Here is a 13,887-nt window from a genome sequence, read left to right as displayed (position 1 = left end):
TTAGACAGATGAATTTTAATCCTTGGCACATCATTCTGCGAGCCATTGCTCATTCAAGGAAACACATGCAACTTTCTAGGCCTAAAGTTAGACGAGACACTCGATGGGTTAGTTGGATTCCTCCCCAATATCCATTTGTCAAGTTCAACGTCGATGGAGCTAGTAAGGGTAACCCAGATCCTGCAGGCATTGGAGGTGTTTGTAGATCCGAGACTAGTGCCGTGGTTTATGGGTTTTCTCAAGGTATTGGTTTCTCCTTTGCTTTGATAGCTGAAGCGTTAGCTATTTGCCGAGCGATGCACCTTGCTGTTGAATTGGGGCATTTATATCTTATCATAGAGAGTGATAATCTCCTGCTCACCCGCATTCTATCTGGTGTCTCCTCTTCTATTCCTTGGCGAGTCAAGCATATTGTGGAAGATTGCCGAGCTCTTAGTTCTTGTTTTTTGGATATTTCCTTTATGTACTCTCTTAGGGAGGCTAACGCTGCGGCGGATACCTTAGCTTCGTTGAGAGCTTCCTCTCAACAGAACTTGTACTGGCAGGGTCCACCTCCTTCTTGTATTTTGCTTTCCTTGTTTGCTGGTTCGTTTGGGATTGTTTTCCAGCGTTAATAAATTTCTATACCAAAAAAATAAAAATAAAAAAAGATATGTTCAGAACGTCCCATGTTTCTCCATTGGTCGGACCACCAAATCATCTGTTCGGGTGTGTTTTAAATTTTATCAAATTTCTTTCTTTTTTTTTATTTTCTTTTGTGACTATTCAAGTCAAACCAATTGAGGAAACCATTTAAACACATTGCTAAAAAGACATTTCCTCATCTGCTCAACACTTGTAGCACAAAAATTTATATTATTTTGTATCATGTTTAATTAGAGTTTCATCTTTTCCTTGGATTCACTTTTTCTTTTCTCTTTTTTTCCACCTTAAGTTGTTTTTATTTAGAATTTCCTAAGAAGTCACTGTTATTTCGAAGTATTCAATGCATGGATTTCGTGTTGAGCATCTCTTTCATTCACGATACAATATCATAAGTCCAATACAACGATATGTAGTCCGAGGAACACCAAACATTGGTGACGGTAGATTCTTTTTTTTTTTTGGCGTCAGCCCTAGCCAGTCTACCTAGACTGACATTGGCTGACTCTGGGGTTTGGGCCTGGTTCAAGTATAACTCTGAGCCATGGCTGAACCAAGTTTTGGGTTTAGGCTAGGTCTCACCTATGCATTAAAAAAAATAATAAATTTAACATATTTATTTGAAAACTTATTTTTGACCCGTTTATCCCAAGTTCATTTGAAGAAATTGGATCAATGGAGGCATGAGGAACTTCCAGACTCCAGAGCTATAAAACAATAGTTTCCACGAGTCTAACACCGGGGTGACAAAATGAGGTGTCTATAACTCTTTAATGCACACCCTATACATGGTGCACCCTCTTCATACAAATTTGTGGCATATGTCAAATTTATTCCTAATCATTGAAACTTTAGGTTGTTAGTTTAAACATCTATCTCCCATTAAGCTGATTGGACAATTCTAACGACCTAATCAATCAAAGATCTGCAAGTTCCATTTTTCTTTCTATCTTTAATTATGTCTATAACAAAAGGAGTAATCTTTTTATTGTTATTGGGTTGCTTAACACCATTAATTTAATTTACTTTAATAATCTTAACAAAACCCTGCTAGCAAATTGATTATTATGCAGCCTTGGCATAACAACAGACCTGTTTAAGCCATGTGGCTGATGATGTGGAAAGTTCCAGCCATTAAATAAGTAGGGTCCTATTTTTTTTTAGGTAGCAAATAAGAAGGGTCCTATGACTTAGTCATATGTAGAATTTGATGGTCCAAGTCATCCATTTACTCAAACCTTATTGGTCTTCAATTCAAGCCATCTGTTTCTCCTTGAGTTCTATGTTTGGCATTTCAACAAATTTTAGTCCTCTTTTTGACCATTTATAGGACTTGGATTGGTCTTCAAAGTAAATAATAGAAAAATAGAACTGTTAGTTGAACAATTTTGAATAACTACCATATGACACTGTTATGCAACTACCTTCTTAAAAACTTCAAATTTAAAAATCAAGATTTCATTGCTTCTTAGTTCTAATCATGGAGTACTTTTATATATGGCCCAATTGGTTTCACTTTATTAGTGAAAAAGCTCATTTTTTAGGTTTGAACTTTTCTTTCTCTTAATCACTTCAACTTTGAAGCAGAGTTGAGAAACAAAATGGGAGGGTACTCGTAGGAGTCAATATGCCTAGCGAGGTATAATGCTTACTTTTTTATCCACTGCGGTTCCCTGTCTAGTGTAGTTCCTGCAATTCCTCTCATAGGGGGGGGGGGGCAGAAATGACCACCTTACCCCCTGCCCGAACACACTGCCCGAGTAGGGTCCACCCCCCCTCTTATTAGAGGCACTAGGGAACTGTACCGGGCTGAGAATTTCAGGAGATAATTTTCCATCCCCATCCCTATCAAATGGTGGAAGGCACAACGTACCATGTACTTACATGGTCTGTGCATAAGAACAAGCATAATTATCATAAAGTTATACCAATACAGATTAGAAAACAATCTCTCCAAATGGTTAGTATTTGCTTTGACTAGTTACAAGTAAAGGGTAAGGAAGAGAAGTGAATTCAGTTTTGAAAAAAAAATTGTAATTATAACCGTGTAATTTGCCTAAACTTTTATTATATTGATAATTATATTTTCAAATAAATATTTATTGTATTTTTCAAATCAAAGGAATTTGAATGCAAAGTACAGTACATTTAAGAGAAAATAATCTACACTCCACTTCATATGCATCACTCTCATATTCTCTCTTTTCCTGACATTCTCTTTATCCTCCCTGACTACTTTGCCCCTTGTATAAGTACCATACGTTGCACTCTTTCCCTACACTCATTGGATTGATGTGGGAGAATCCAATACATATGAATGACATATAAATCTTCCGTCCAAAATTTATTAACCAACTTTAAAATATTTTGAACTTAGTAATTACATATCATGTGAGATAATAATTATAATAAAAAAGCACTTTCCCTTTATTTCTCTTTCAACCTGAGACATGGAACCATAGGAGCTCATGTGCATGGTGAAAGACTTGTTTAATGAATGCATTTGCACAAGGCTGGCCCTCGCAAGTCCCATCATAAGACCATGAGACAATTGACATGAGCTCTTGGATGAGAAAAGTTACTTGAAAGCTATTTAAAACGAAGGGAAAGGAAAAAGTTTTCCTTTTCTTCACATGAAGAGAATTGGTGTGGGTTCTTATGAAACCTAACATGAAAGTTATTTAAAACGAGGGAAAGGAAACGGTTTTACTTTCAAGAAGAGAATTGTCGTGAGCTTTTAATTTGTGTTTGATAAATATCTACTTCATATACATCGCTCTTATATTCTCTCTCTTTCTAACACTCTCTTTATCCTCCCTGACTACTTTGTTCCTTTATAAGTTCCATATGTTGCACTCTTTATCTACACTCATTGGATTGATGTGGGAGATTCCTATACATATGAATGACATATAAATCTTCTCTCCAAAATTTAATAACCAACTTTGAAATATTTTGAACTTAGTAAGTACATATCATGTGAGATAATAATTATAAGTGCCACAGCGCAGGCTGAGCCCAGACACATGGGTTGGATATTTTTGCCATTCAGGAGGGCAGGGTGGTCATTTTGCCCACCCCCATGTGTCTGGGCACAGCCTGCGCCCCAGCACAAAAAACATTTAGCCTTTTTAAAAAATCACATTCCCTTTTTTTCTCGTTCGACCTAAGACACACGGAACCATAGGAGCTCATGTCCAAGGTGAAAGACTTGGTTAATGAATGCATTTGCACTAAGCTGGCCCTCGCAAGTCCCATCATGAAACCATGAGATAATTGGCATGGGTCTTAGATAAGAAAAGCTACTTGAAAGCTATTTAAATCGAAGGGAAAGGAAAGAGTTTTCCCTTTCTTCTCATTCTCATGAAGAGAATTGGCGTGAGTTCTTAGAGAACCTAGCTAACATGAAATCTATTTAAAACGAGCGAAAGGAAACGGTTTTCCTTCCAAAAAGAGAATTGACGTAAGTTTTTAATTTGTGTTTGATATATATTTTTAAAATAGATTCTAAATCTAGAACGCATTCTGCAAGTGTGAAAATAATGAATAGTTTAGATTCAAAATATGTTTTAGACCCATAATTTATTCTAAGATTGCATATCAAACACAACCTTAGAAAACCTGATATTTAAATTGAGGAAAATAAGAAAAAATAAGGGTTTTCATTCACATTTTGTTTTAAAATCTCGATTGCTTCCAATACTGCCCTCTCCTGGTATGATCGATTGGATAAGAAGTCTCCTTCTCTGATATCAGTGTTCCTCCTCCTCTAAGTTCAATGTTCCTTACCAACTAGACCTAAAGAATGTCCAAATACATGCCCCTTTCTCTTTCTCACAGATTCTCATTAATTGCCTTCAAATCAGAAGAACTAAATAGTGTCTTACAATCATTTCCATAAAAAGAAAAGTAACTGGCAATTAGAGATGTAAGCGGATTTAACAGATTGATATGGATTGAATGTGATTGGATCCAGATATCCCCTGATTTGATACGGATACCCTAAATGGATACAAGTTTTTAACCATCCGTTTATCTCCACACACACACACAGATATTTGCGATAGATTCTCATTTCATGTTGCGCTGATTGGACAATGCCAATAACTTAATAAAAGATCTAAAAACAATAATTCTTGGACGAAGTTTTCCTTCTCAAAGAACCCCATCCTAGGATTCACAAACCCCATTGGTTTTAGTATAATTCTCAAAGTACCCTCCTGACATCCTCTCGTGGCAAATGGATTCCCATTAACCTATTAACTTTAACTAAAGGAAAACTTGGTCCATAATTCTTCTACCTTTAATCATGGTTTTAAATATTGTTATTGGTCTTGGCCGGTATCGATACTAATATAGATCGATTGGATCAGCCCATATTGGAAGGTTTTGTTCCCATTTCCTTGGAATTTTGGTATTTGGACGATTTTCCCCTTATTATAGATTGTTTTGATGATCTGATACCGATATTTGAAGCCATGTCCTTTATGACTGTTGAAGTCGATAGTTATATGGGCAAATAGGTCTGTGTATTTGCTTTATTTCTATTTTTTATATTTCAGCATATGTAAGGGGCAATTCTGTCCAAGTAAAGTATTTTATGAATAAGCATTAATTAACCTGCGAGAGAATATTCAATTCTCACGCAGCTCTTCTCTTCCACGAGACTTGCTCTCCTCTTCTCCTCCTCTTTCTTCTTCTTCTCTCTTCTCTCTTCTCTTCTACTTTCTCTAATCTGGTTTTCTAACTTCTGGTAATATATCATGGTATCAAAGCGAGATTAATCAGATTAGAATAACCCCCATGATCCTCTTCTAATTTTCCTTCATCGATTTTGGTTTGTGGTGTACAGCCACCTATAGCTGTCTCCTCTATGATGTAATTCCACTCCTTGAAGAATGAAAGGAGTGATATATATTATTAACTACTTGATCTGATGATCGATTGGAGTTCTCCCTCAACCATTCTTGAAGACTGCTGAGATCGATTCCAGGGTAAAACCCTGATAATTATCGATTTTTCTTTGGATGTCCTAGCTTGATGTCCTGCGGTTCCGGCCTACTTCTACTTGTTATTTAGTGCTTCTAGAGATTATTGTACCCTATTTTTGGGTGATGCTGCTGCTGCTGTGAAGATTTCTTCTCCTTCTCAGAAACTCTGAGATCGATTATGCCTGGTACATGGTTTTGGCTGCTTCTATCAGAGTGAGCCTGCTGCTGTCTATTACATCTGGTTTGCTGGAAATTATTCATCCTTTTATTATCTACAGTTGTTGTTTAGTACTGCTGTTTTTGGCTGCCTCCATTGAGTGATATTGGTTGCTGCCTCTCTACATTATTTCTGAGTCATTTTTTGAAGTTTATACACTATGGCTGATTCGAAGACCTCAACCGACAATGTGAATGTTCAGATTACATCCATAAAGTTGAAGGGGGGTTCCAACTACTTATTGTGGGCACAGGCTGTTCAAGTTTATATTATAGCTAAGGATAAATTTGACTATATTACTTCTTCTCCTCCAGCACCTGACTCTAAGGAGTATAGTACTTGGAAAAGGGAGAATGCTGTTATTTTGATTTGATTGTGGAACTCGATGGAGCCAGACATTGCTGCGAATGTTATGTTCCACACCACGGCAAAGGGAGTTTGGGATGATCTCAAGGAGACATACTCTCAAGAGAAGAGTATGACACGTATCTTCGACCTCTATGAAAAATATTTCAATTTCAGCAGTCGGACAAGTCTCTCCAAGACAATACGTACAGTACTTTTAAGGGAATGGTCGAAGAACTAAATATGTTCCAGCCCCTCACCACTGATATTGAGAAGTTGAAGGCTCAAAGAAACGAATTTTTTGTGTCTAAATTTTTGGCTGGTTTGAATCCTAGTCTCAAGGCTGTTACAGGACATCTTCTTGCTGGTGAATCTGTCCCCACCTTGAATGACACCTTTTCTCGATTGCAGCATATTGCTTCTCCTAGCTCCAAGCCCGACACCAATCCAAAGGAAAATTCTACTTTCACTACTACTAGAGGCCGTGGTAGAGGCCGTGGTTCAGGGGGAGGACGTGGATCTGGTGGTCGTAATTCTGGCGGACAGCATCTTGACAAAGCAGCCCGGTTATGTTCCTATTGTGGGAAGACAAATCACACTATTGACAATTGCTGGTCCAAGCATGGGAAACCCGAATGGGCTCGAAACTTGGCCAATCATGCAGCTTCTGAAGATGGTTCTAATTTTGCTACACCTAGCAATTCTAAAGCTGGCTTGACCATGGGAGATTCTTCCACCAACCTTCGTGATGAGATGCAACAACTCATGCGTCACATCAAGAGTCTTGAATCATCCACTTCCATTTCTGGGGCATTCACCACCACTGCCACCTTAGCTCATGCAGGTACTCTTGCCGCTCTCCTTTCTACTACTTCCACACCCTGGATCACTGATTCGGGGGCTTCCGCTCATATGACTGGTAGGTCATCGGTTTTTAGTTCTATCTTTTCTAACTCTCACACCCCTCCTGTTATTGTGGCCAATGGTTCCTCCACTCTTGTTACCGGGCATGGTACTGTATCTCTTAATTCTAATATTTCTCTTTCTTTAGTCCTACATGTTCCTCAATTTCCTTTAAGTCTTCTTTCTGTTATCCAACTTACTAAAAATCTAAATTGCTTGGTAACCTTCTTTCCTTCTTACTGTGTTTTTCAGGATCTTCACACGAGGAAGACGATTGGTGGAGGGTGTGAGAAAGATGGCCTATATTATTTGCATGGCACTGCCTCGTCTGCTTCGGCTGCAGCTACTACTGTTGGTGGAGAGTCTCCATTTTGATGGCCCTGTAGGCTAGGGCATTTATCTTTATCTAGATTACAGGTTGTTTTTCCCCAGTTTAAGAGTTTGAATAAATTAGAGTGTGAGGGCTGCGAGTTGGGTAAGCATCATCGTGCTACTTTTCCATCTCGCTCTATGCCCCGTAGTAGGTCTTTATTTTCCTTGGTGCATTCAGATGTGTGGGGTCCTTGTTGTGCTAGCAATAGACATGATTTTCGTTATTTGGTCACTTTTGTGGATGATTATTCCTGGACTACCTGGTTGTACCTTTTAAAGGATAGATCAGATTTTTTTAATGTTTTTCAGAATTTTTACAATGAAATAAAGACTCAATTTAATGCTTCTATTAAGATATTTCGGTCTGATAATGCTCTAGAGTTTGTTCAAAATGAGATTTCCTCTTACTGTGCTTCTACTGGGATGATTCATCAGACTAGTTGTTCCTATACTCCTCAACAGAATGGAGTTGCAGAACGAAAAAATAGGCACTTACTTGAAGTTGCCAGGGCCCTCATGTTGCATATGCAAGTGCCCAAACATTTTTGGTGTGATGCAGTTCTTCGGTATTTAAAGGGAGCCCCTGGGAAGGGACTGATTTATCGTCCAAATAAACATATGGAGTTGGTTGCTTATTCTGATGCTGATTGGGCAGGTTCTACTAGTGACCGTTGATCTACTACAGGATATTGTACTTTTGTTGGGGGAAACCTGGTTACGTGGCAAAGCAAGAAACAGACCACGATTGCTAGGTCCAGTGCTGAAGCTGAGTATAGAGCCATGGCCCATACCACTACAGAGCTGATGTGGGTTAGGTCTCTCCTTCTTAAGATGGGGTTTTTTATTCCAACCCTGATGAAAATGTTTTGTGACAACCAGGCAGTCATCTATATTGCTAGTAATCCCATCTTTCATGAGAGGACTAAGCATATAGAAGTGGATTGTCACTTGTTCGTAGTGCCGTGTTGAAGAAGCTGGTTGAGACACCTTTTGTCTCTTCATCTAATCAGATTGCTGATGTGTTCACAAAGTTTTTATTTGCCCCTACTTTCCAGTCTTATTGTAACAAGCTGAGCATGGGTGATATATATGCTCCAGCTTGAGGGGGAGTGTTGAAGTCGATAGTTATATGGGCAAATAGGTCTTTGTGTATTTGCTTTATTTCTGTTTTTTATATTTCAGCATATGTAAGGGGAAATTCTGTCCAAGTTAAGTATTTTATAAATAAGCATTAATTAACCTGTGAGAGAATATTCAATTCTCACGCAGGTCTTCTCTTCCACGAGACTTGCTCTCCTCTTCTCCTCCTCTTTCTTCTTCTTCTCTCTTCTCTTCTACTATCTCTAATCTGGTTTTCTAACTTCTGGTAATATATCAATGACTTAAACAAAGGAATTATCATTTTCATTTGGTAGGGTTCCCCCACAACGTGGGAGGAATCTGCATGTCACACCCATAGTTAGTAAGTTCGGGAACTGCAATAATACGGGAACGAATACGTATGGCAGTCAAACGGGTTGTACGGCAATAATACTTTTCAAAAAATCCGACGTAATAATATGGTACGTGTTTAATACATGTATAATACAATTGCTCTGTAAAAATTTGGAGCAAAAATACGGGCATATAATTCACTATGCAACAGACATGTACACCTAATAAACACAATAATAGCATTTACTGATGTGGCCAAGAAAGCACCCAAGCTAATTGAGAGCCTCTGGGCTGCAATTTGGGTGGGTATTAGTAATTGAGTATTTCATTCACCCTTTACAGGTCTCAATGAGACAAATATTTATACATAAAATATATAACGTGCTTGAGAGGGAACCCTAGGTAATATGGTTACAATAAGAAGAGATGGATTGGGACTCTATATTTTATGTGAGTTGTATGTGAGTGGGATTAACATGAGATGGCATCTACACATGAACGTGAGTGGAAGTTGAGTTTCAATGGGAAACTCAACCATAACCGTGTGAACTAATAATGTATATCAATACACCCCCTCAAGATGGAGGGTCAGCTTGGTGGACCTGCAGCTTGTCATGAAGAAATTGAAAGCGAATGGTGGAGAGTCCCTTGGTAAGTGCATCGGCGATCTGATCTGCCGTGGAAATAAACTGAACAGAGAGTTGGCGATTAGCAACCCATTCTCGGACGAAATGAAAATCAATCTCAATGTGCTTGGTGCGGGCATGGAAAATAGGATTGCCCCGCCCGGCGGCCCCCCCCCCCCCCCGGGGGGGGGGGGGGGGGGGAAGGGCTCTAACCAAATAACTCGGCGGACATCGGCAGGGCTTTTACTCCGATGTTGGCCCGCCCCCAGGTAAGCCAACCCCCCCCCCCCCCCCGCCAGTGCCAAATATCAAGTTAGGACCTAGAGCTAAGCCTGTGGAGCGGCGATCACATATTGAGAGAGCGTAAGCAACACATGGGTCATGGACCTTGAGTGCAAAGGCGTTTGACCATTGCCCTGAGACTCGGTAGGAGCTGCATGGACCCGGCGGACCCGATAGGAGCTCGGTCCATATTGGAGAGCACCCATACAGAGGCGGTATCGCCCTAAGAACACCCGAATGGGGGGGGAAGTGGCCATAGGAGTAGATATAGGCTTGCAATCTCGCATACCAGCCCGGTCAAGAAGATCCTTGATATAGCGACCCTGGCATAAAAGAACACTCTTTGAATGGGACAAAACCTCAATGCCCAAGAAGAAATTGAGAGGGACAAGGTCCTTAATTGAGAAGTCAGCTGCCAAATTAGAAATCAATGTAGTAGTCTGACCTGGGCTGCTACTAGTCACAATGATGCCATCAACATAAATGAGAACATAAATTAGTAAGGAGTCCTTGCAGAAAATAAATAGAGATGGATCCGTGCGAGAAGCCTGAAAACCCAACTGAAGTAAAAACAGGTGAGACGATGAAACCATGCCCGTGGAGCCTGCTTCAGGCCGTACAAAGAACGATGTAACCTGCAAACATGATCAAGTTTAGAGGTGTCCTCAAAACCAGGCGGCTGAACCATGTACACTTCCTCTGAAAGAACACCATGGAGGAAGGCGTTATGCACATCTAACTGGCGAATCACCCAACCCTGAGAGATAGCAATAGCAAGTATAGAGCGGATAGTTGTGGGCTTGACCACAGGGCTGAAAGTATCTATATAATCCAAGCCCTCCAACTGGTGGAAGCCTTTCGTAACTAACCGAGCCTTGTAGCGCTCAAGAGATCCATCAGCCTTACGTTTAATCCTATACACCCACTTGCAACCAACCAAATTCATGTGAGGAGAACGAGGAACCAAAGACCACGTGCCATTAGTAAGTAATGCATTAAATTCATCAGACATGGCGGGTCGCCACTCAAGAAACTTGCGAGCCTGAGAAAAGCAGGTGGGTTCTATAGGGGAGGGGAAGGTGGTGGTGGTCAAGGCATGCGAGATGGGAGGGGGAAGGGGTGGTGTGGAGTTGTAGAGGTCCACAAGGGAGCGGATGTGGCCAAGGGGAGGGGGAGATGGGGAAGGGGCATCAGGAGAGCTAGTGGGAGATAAAGAGGGAGAGGGCAGCGTGGGAGGGGTGGAGGGGGTAGGGGAGGAGGGGGGGAGAGGGGAGAGTGGTGCATGGAGCGGATCAGGCTGGGGGGATAGAACCCGATTGGGGAGAGCACCCCAGGGTACCAAAGGGGAGGGGATAGAGGGGGGGGGGTAAACTAGATGGAAAAGAGTGAAAGGGAAATACCGTTTCGTCGAACCGAACGTGGTGAGCTATATACATGCATTGAGCAGTGAGATCAAAGCAGCGGTAACCTGTATGAGAGGGACTGTAGCCAAGAAAAACACAGGGTTTAGAGCGAAAAGCCAACTTATGAGCATTGTACGGACGGAGAAGAGGAAAACACAGACAACCAAAAATACGTAAGAAAGAGTAGTCTGGGCGTTTGTGTGTGATGAGTTGGAAAGGAGAGACACGATGAGATGCCCGAGAGGGCATACGGTTAATGAGATAAACAGCCGTGTCAAAAGCGAAATGCCAGCAATGTAAGGGAACCGAAGCATGAGCAAGAAGGGTAAGGCCGGTTTCAACAATATGGCGATGACGGCGTTCCACAAACCCTTGTTGCTCATGGGTATGAGGGCATGATACACGATGAGAGACACCACATTTGGAGAAAAAGGTAGGGAGGGTGCGATATTCGCCACCCCAATCAGTCTGAACAACCTTGATTTTACGAGAAAATTGGCGTTCAACAAAGGTTTGAAACGAGAGAAAAGTTTGAAACACATCAGATTTCTTGAGCAAAGGAAAGTACCGAATAAAATTCGTGCTATCATCAATAAGAAGAACAAAGTATTTATGACCGTCCTTAGAAAAATTGGGGGAAGGGCCCCATACATCACTGTGAATAAGATCTAAGGGAAAAAGACTACGATTATGTGTTTCACGCAAAGTAAGACGATGGGCCTTGCCTAATTGGCAGGGCTAACAGACAAACTGCAGACATGTGGACTGACACGGCATGTTAGTTTCTTTAACCATAAATCGAAGAAGAGGCTCATGAGGATGACAAGACGGTGATGCCAAACATCAAGAGAGGTGAGTTCAGCAACAGAAACAGCAGGTGGAAGAGGTGCGGGAGAGGATTGCAATGTATATAACCCATCCTTACTCGGGAGAGAAGTATTTCCTTGGACACCTGATCCTTCACAAAAAAATGAGAACGGTGAAACTCAAAATAAACACGACTATCAATGCAAAACTGCTGAACAGATAAAAGAGATTTAGTAATGGAAGGTACATGCAAAATATTATTTAAAATTAAAGAATGAGAAGGGGAATGAGAAGACAAAGAGGAGTGACCAATGTGCAAAATGGGAAGACCCTTACCATTACCGACATGAAGCTGATCTGTACCTGTATAATTATCAAAGGACGAAAAGGAGTGAATGTCAGGTGCAACATGATGGGTGGCACCCGTATTAGGGTACCAAGTCAGAGCAGAGGAGGGAGGGTGTGGTGGGGTAGGAAGAAGTGGGGGGTTAGGGGGAGGGGAGAGAGAGGGGTAATAAGGAGAAGGGTAATAGGGAGTGTGGGCAGCATAGTGTGCATGGGGTTGAGGAGGATACGGGTTAGGGGGGAGGTGACGATAAAAGCACCTATCAACAGTATGGTTGGTGCGTTTGCAGTGGGTGCAAAAAAGATGACCTCCACGACCACGGCCTCCAACGTCCCCCACGGCCATGGCTGCCACGACCCAAAGGAGAACTCATGTCAGAAAAGCTAATAGCATTAGAGTGGGCAACGTTCGCAGTGGGAGCAGCTGTCAAAATAGGCACCTCAGTGACACGTAATTTCTGAAAGGCCTTCATGCTTTCATGGCTAAGTAACAGACCATTTAATTCAGTGTAAGATGGAGAGATCCATTGAGCAAGGATAGAGGGAACGATGTCCTGCAGATTAGCACGAAGAGCATGAAGGACATAAATATTGAAATCAATAGTAGAAAGAGGCTTCCCTGCATCAGCTAATTCATCGGCCAAGAGCTTGGCACGTTGAAGATACAAAGCAACAGACTCATCAGGGAGTTGTTGAAGATTCTGAAGCATCATATTCAAGGACATCAGGCGTGTTGAGGAAGCAGATCCAAAGGCATCCTGTAGGGCATTCCATATATCACAGCTTGTGTCCTTATCGAGAACCAAAGAGAGGACGTTCTCAGATAAGGAGGAGAGAAGAAGACTAATGATAGCCGAGTCTTGCTGCTGCCAAGAGGAGCAGTGGGTAGGAGGGGCAGGGCATGCGCAGGAGCCATCAACGTAGGAGAAGAGCTTCTGACCTTTTAGATAGGCCGTGAGTTGCTTGCGCCAAAGGAGAAAATTCAATGCAGTGAGTTTGAGAGAGACAAAGTGATGGGCACCCGAGGGAAGAGGGGCCATTGTATCGGAGTTCACCATCGCTAGAAGAAGAAAAATAGGAGAATAAAACCGTAGGGTTCAAGAAGAAACACCAGGAACGAGAGGCTGCGGCCTTATGCGACTGATACCATATTAGTAATTGAGTATTTCATTCACACTTTACAGGTCTCAATGAGACAAATATTTATACATAAAATATATAATATGCTTGAGAGGGAACCCTAGGTAATACGGTTACAATAAGAAGAGATGGATTGGGACTCTATATTTTATGTGAGTTGTATGTGAGTGGGATTAACATGAGATGGCATCTACACGTGAACGTAAGTGGAAGTTGAGTTTCAATGGGAAACTCAACCATAACCGTGTGAACTGATAATGTATATCAATAGTGGGACACCAGCTTAACACAAACAAACCAAGAATCTAAACAATTATACTGGAAGAGTTTTTAGCTTGCCCTAATGGGGAGAGGGGGCCGGGAGTTTAGCCATATGAGAC

The 13,887-nt window shown here is 41.3% G+C and overlaps 1 protein-coding gene across 1 annotated transcript in view; it reads left to right on the top strand.

The window, feature by feature from the left end:
- The window catches only part of LOC122669998, a 95,668-nt gene that overhangs the window by 21,140 nt on the left and 60,641 nt on the right, over positions 1 to 13,887 (top strand). The window lies entirely within an intron of this gene.

Source organism: Telopea speciosissima, chromosome 7 (genome assembly GCF_018873765.1).
Source record: "Telopea speciosissima isolate NSW1024214 ecotype Mountain lineage chromosome 7, Tspe_v1, whole genome shotgun sequence".
NCBI classification, from domain to species: Eukaryota; Viridiplantae; Streptophyta; class Magnoliopsida; order Proteales; family Proteaceae; genus Telopea; species Telopea speciosissima.
Note: the sequence above shows the minus strand (reverse complement) of the source record. Positions and strands in the feature narration are given on the sequence as shown.